The following is a 6,474-nucleotide window of genomic DNA, read 5'->3' on the forward strand; positions in this document are numbered from 1 at the left end:
GGGATGCCAACTTCATAGGAAGACCAACAATCTCAACTAACCAGGACCCCTGGGAGCTTCCATAGACTAAGTCACCAACCAAAGAGCATACATAGGCTGGTCTAAGGCCCCTGGAACATATGTAGCAGAGGAACTGCTTTGTCTGGCCTCAGTAGGGAGTGGATGTGCCTAATCCTCTAGAGACTTGATGCACCAGGGAAGAGGGATGCCGGGGGAAGGAAGAGCATCCTCTCAGAGGCAAAAGAGAGCGAGAATGGGGTAAAGAACTCTGGGAGGGGGCAACACTTAGAATGTAAATAAGTAAAATAATTAATTAAAATTAAGTAAAAAGAACCTTTGCCTAGAGTCTAACCCACATTTAAGATCATGTAAAACTAAGCTGGTATAACTGAGAACATTGAGGATTGGTCTTGAGACAAAAGTTGAAGGCATATGGTGCTGAACAGGGGATGAAGAAAAAGACAGGAAATTGGAGAAAGAGCACTGGACCCTGAAGGTTGACCAGGAAAGAAGAAGGCTACAATAGGCACAGCAGAGGCAAGAGTAGAAAGGAGATGTAGGGATGAGAAGATAGGGGATTTATTCAGAGATTATCTCTGAATGTAGTAAGGTTCTAATTGCTGCCCTTCACTGCCTCAGGCACAGCAATCTGTGATAATCAGAACATCTTTCTACCAGCACCAGCCCAGCTAACTTCGAGAATCTCTCTCTTTTCAAGAAGCCCACCAGCAAAGAGGGGACAGCTGGAGCAGAAGGAGGTATCATCCCATTTTAGTGGCATCCTAGTGTTATAGAATAATAAATCTTCTCAGTAAGCAATCACTCTAACACTTAGAGATGAAGGAAAACTCTTTACTGAAAAGTCTGGTTGGAAGGAGCTAATGGGTCAGCCTTGAATAGAAGATTTCACTAGCTTATTATTATTATCATTATCATTAAAAAATAAGGCTTGTGAGTTTTACATATGTTGTTATCCTTAAGCCTCTTAGCTCCTGTCTTGGTTATACTTTGAACAATTTAAACAGAGACAGAAGAATACAAATCTGGCCACTTGGGCAGAAGGGAGATTTCAACAACCAAGATATTGCGAGAATTATTTCATAAGTACTCCAATGCTTGACTTTTGTTGTTTGCTTATTTGTTTGTTTGTTTTGTGAGTGTTTGTCAACTAGGATCATCTCAACAGGTGACAGGATTATGATTTTCCTGATAAAAACACAGGAGACTTAATGACAGGCCAGAATTTAATGATGGTTATATACTACCTCCCTTGAACTGTTCTTTAGATGGTGTTTTGTTATGGGAATGGAATATAGTGGTTGATAAGTTTTGGGAAATAAACATTTATTTTTAGCATCCCAATATAATTTATCTATCAAAGGTCTGTTTAGTATAGGCGCATCTTTGGGATATTACAGGTAGGAAAGAAGCAATGACTTCTTAACCAAATTCTGCATTGTGTGAGTTAATGTACCCTAAACAAGTCTATTCACAATTCAATTACTTTGAGTTTCTTCTGCCTCCACAACAATTAGAGAGGATATACCACTCAGAGCCCAACCTCAGCAAGCCCCACTTTACATATACCGAAAGCAGTCAATGGGATCTGTAGTCATTGACTTAGCAGATAGTCTGGGGTGAGGTAGAGTACCAGATCCTCAATCACCATCATTTTGTTTGCCTCTGCTCTGCCACCTAGTGGCCAAAGTATATCTTTCTCACAGCTATTTACCTTTTTTTTTTTTTTTTGATATTATATTTACTTACATTTCAAATGTTATCCCCTTTCCTGACCCGGCCCCGGGGTCTAGCAAGAGAGAGAATGGGGATGGAGGAGAAAGAGACATGAAGAATGGAGAGACAAGAAAGAGAGTCTGTTCAAGTCCCATTTATTGAAAGACAATCATGGGTATATAAGCAAAAGCAGGGGAGTGCAGCTGAAGACACTTTACCACGAGTGCCCTGCAGCTGGGGACACTAAACAACAAGTCCAGGATATGTCTGAGAAAAACAAGATGTTTATCAGTGTGTTCAGCTGTTGTGGGCTGTTGAAAAACAAGTCTCTTGTCGGGGTATATGGCCTGAAATGGCTGCAAAGATGATAGCCGCTTTCGGCTAGGACTTGGCTCACAACACTTTCCTGGTTTCCCCTCTGGAAACTCCCTATCCCACCCCCATCCCCCTGCTTCTATGAGGGTGCTCCCCCAACCACCCACCTACTCTTGCCTCCCCTTCCTGGCATTCTCCTACACTGGGGCATCAAGCCTTCACAGGACCAAGGGCCTCTCCTCCTGTTGATGCCCAACAACGCCATCCTCTGCTACATATGTGGCTAGAGCCATGAATTGCTCCATGTGTACTCTTTGGTTGGTGGTTTAGTTCCATTTACTAATTTTTATTGGGGATTCATATCTGTGAGACTCAAAGGAATTCTGAGATCAGTGCCTGGAAGGCTGCTAGATACTTTATGTCATGACATTAATATGAGATCTTGAGGATGAAGGAGGAAGAGACGTTATAGTTTAACAGTAATGTGTTTCCACATGAAGTTAACAAAAGATCGGTTGTGCTAGCTAATTTCTATGTGAATTTGACAAAAAGCTAGAGTATTTGTGAAAAGGGGGAATCTCAATCGAGAAAATGTACCCACCAGATTGGGCAATTGATTAATGTTTGGATCCCAGAATACTGTGGGTGGTGTCACCCTAGGCTGGTGGTCTTACAAGAAAGCGGGTCAACTAATCTAGTAAGTAGCTTCCTCTTTCTTCCTCTTCCTTCCTTTGCCTCCATAGCCTCTGCTTCACTTCTTATCCCAGATTCCAGCCTTCATTCCCTGCCCTGGCTTGCATGGATTATAAGATGAGCTAAACTCTTTCCTCTCCAAGTTGCTCCCCATCAAGCTGCTTCATCCCACTAGTAAAAACTTTAGGTTAAGACAACTCTTACACCATTAAAGAGGAGCTTGCCTCTCTGAAGAGTAACAACAGGAAGAGTCTCCTGAGGACAAGAACTCACCCAGGTAAGCCTTCAACTTGAAAAAGGAACCTTGAAAGTTTCTTATACCTAGACAGTAAGGGCCTGGTGAATTCTTATTACCAGCTTCAGCCTACAGAAGCATCTGTAGTTTTGGTCTAGGGTGTCGTATTCCACCCTAAGATAGCACCTGAGCTTGGCAGTGTAAGGTACATGGTACTGGTTTCAGAGATATGGAAGATGAATGATTGAGGGGACCATATAGTCTTCCTCTGTAGTTTAATAATGCCACTGAGGCCAGGCTACATGTGTGAGGGTTGGATCTATTATAAGGAGGCTCTGAGAAAATGTAGTGTATCGCTATAAAAATAAAATCTGGGTTTTGACAGAATTCCAGTAGAGATAACAGAGACATGAGATATCTGCCAAAGAAAGCTACAAATAAGGAATGGAACTAGTCAAAGAAAAGAGAGATTGTGTTGCAATCAGCAAACCTAGAAGGGCGAAGACATGTACATCCTGTGAACCTGAAGCTCTATTACTAAGGAAACTGCAGTATTTGGTGTCTTCATGACCGAGCTTTGGTCTGATCCGTTCCTACTCTGCCCTATTCTTCCATTTTTGGATGGGAATGTATATGCCATGCTACTGTATGTTCAGATTATGTAATTGATTTTTTTGTTTGTTTGTTTACTCATTAGTTTAGTTGTGTACAGAGGACTTATTTAACAGATTGCATTAGTAAGAAAGTTTGTACCTTAAACTGATGGTGAGACTATGGCAACTTTTGAAGTTGGGCTAAGTGAATTTTGCATAACTTGATGGCTATAGACTATGAAGGCCAGGAGTAGGATGTGGCAGTTTCAATGACAAATGCCCACACAGCCTCGTGTGTTTGAACGTTTGTCCCAAGTTGGCATTGCTTTTGGACAAGCCTTTAGAACCTTGAGGAGGTAGAGTGATGCTGAAGAAAGTATGCCTTTGAAGTTTTATAGCCTGTCCCACTCCCTGTTCTCTTTCTTTGCTTCTTCTGTGTAGTCACAAATGTGATCAGCCAGCCTCTTGGATACTGCCAATATGTCGTTTCTCCCATTCCATGCTTTCCCAGCTATGATGGATTCTGTTCTCGTGGCACTGAGAGCCAAAGTAAACTCTTTATTCTCTCGGTCACTTTTGGTCACAAAAGTAGTTAATACACATAGAAAAGATCACGGAGCTGAAAACACTCTTAGCTATACTGAAATGGAGAGAGGGAGGAGGCTCCATCATTAAAAGCAAGAATGAGATTTAGAAACTATTACTAAGCTTGAAGAAATAAAAAGAATTACAGGGAAAGTTATGGACAGAACTATTCTAGCATATTATGTAGCATAGATGTACCTACAAATGCCTACAAATGAGATCTTACTCAGAAAAAAAGAAGAAGAACAATCAATTGGATAATGAATTAAGTAAGCAAAATGTGATGGATGTAAACCATAGAGGGTTTTTTTTTTTGCCTCAAAAAGAAATGATGAAGTGATTCCTCACAAATAACCCAGGGAAATGTTACACTAGTAAAGGAAGCCGAGGTCATGACATAACATTGTACAACACTATCCATATGAAATATTTGGAAAAGATAACTCTATGAAGGTAGACATCAAATTAGTTGTAGATTTGAGGGGAGAAAAATAATGAGTTCTTAACAGGTAAAGTTTCTGAAAACAATAATGACAGTATTTAGCAAGTACACAGTGCTCATAATTGCACAACAGCTGGATATACTAAAATCCATTTCTGAACTATTTATAGTCGTGAGTTTAGTGTTTGCCATATTTTATATGAGTACAGAGGCTGTAATGTAAATAAATAAGGATATATGTGCATCCATGTGTATGTTAAAAGAATCTTAAATTTTGATTTTTACATTTCCTTGTTGACTCTTACTTTTAAAAATTTGGTTTCAACTGTAAATCCAGGCCATACATTTTTCACAACAGTCAGCTTATATTTTATCTTGAAATGCCATTATGAGAGAAAAACTAGAGTCACATGAAAGAGTACATAGAAATTCTGTAAAGGAAATAGTACATGAAATGATTGTTACAAAAAAACCGCTTTTCAATAGTATATGAAAAACATAAAACCGAGTCTGTGTAATAGTCTAATAGGGTTGACATTTAAAAGTCAGAGCTTTCTTATTCATAAAATGAGAAGCAGATGCATTAAGAACGTGAAATACACATTGAAAACACAGGTAAGACATTTCTATTAAACAAAAGGGAACAAGATATATTCACATGAAATCTCTTAATATATCATAACATAAATTATATTGCATATTTTACTTAGTTTTATATTATAAAACTTTCATGTATTAAAAGACATTGCAGAGAAATGAACTAATAGCACATATATTTTGATATGAGGATTTTTAACAAATTGAAGTGTATCTTCATATCTCCTAAAAAAGAAATATACACTACACAAAGCTTTTTTCTTTTTGAGATGGAGTTTCACCATATAACTCAGGCAGGCCTCAAAGTCTCTGTCTGCCTCAATTTTCTGAACACTGAGATAATAGATGTGTCCACCAGAGCCACTACAAAGATTGAGTTTAAATAGCCAGCATTGTTTGTACATTTTTATACAATATAGTATTTTATTCAATTTTTAGAAGTCATACACGCATGAAATGTATTTCAAATCACCCTGGTTTCTCCCTCCAATTCCTTTTAGATGCTCCCCATGTACTTTATGTTCCCAAATAATGGTAGATAGGGGTGCCCCATCAGAGCCTGTACACTTATCAGGGACAAAAACCTCTAAACCAATGTGATTCTCCCTCTCTTATACCCCTGTCAATATTTATTTGAATCTGGGTAGGAACTGATGTTTCCCTCCTTCACTTATGTTAGAATGTTGACTGTGCAGGCAACTATAACTGCTATGGATCTATGTGTCCAACAGTCTGGTGAGTCTAGGAAAAGTTTTTCCCAGGAACTACTGGCTCTTACACTGGCATTTCTGGATCTTACAAACTTTCCACCTTCCTTTCCTTGATGGTCACTGAGCCGTGGAAGGAGGGCATGTGATGTGGCTATTCCATTTATTATTGAGCACTCCATATACAGTCCTCCTTTTCATCCATGAACATGACTCAAACATAAACAGGGAAAGTGGTCTGGAGCAAAGAAATGGTTGATAAATCCTGTGCTAACTACAGAGTAGATAACTTATGGATTTAATGAAAGTGTGATCCTAAGGATCCTGGGCTTCGATGAGGGAAGGGAATGAGACTTACAAATAAAATTTACTCTAAATGGTATAACAGCCACATGGTGTAGTGTTACCTTCCGAAAATAGGTGAGAGTCAACACCATTTCTCCCATGACTCTACATGCTCAGTATGAGCATCTTTCAAAGAGGAGGAAATATTTAGTGCTTCCTAGAGGTGAAAGTTATATCACTATTACTAAAGATATCATGCACTTTAGACACAAGAAATAGGATTTGAGC

This window comes from Grammomys surdaster, unplaced genomic scaffold (assembly GCF_004785775.1).
Source record: "Grammomys surdaster isolate TR1022 unplaced genomic scaffold, NIH_TR_1.0 123067, whole genome shotgun sequence".
Taxonomy (NCBI): Eukaryota; Metazoa; Chordata; class Mammalia; order Rodentia; family Muridae; genus Grammomys; species Grammomys surdaster.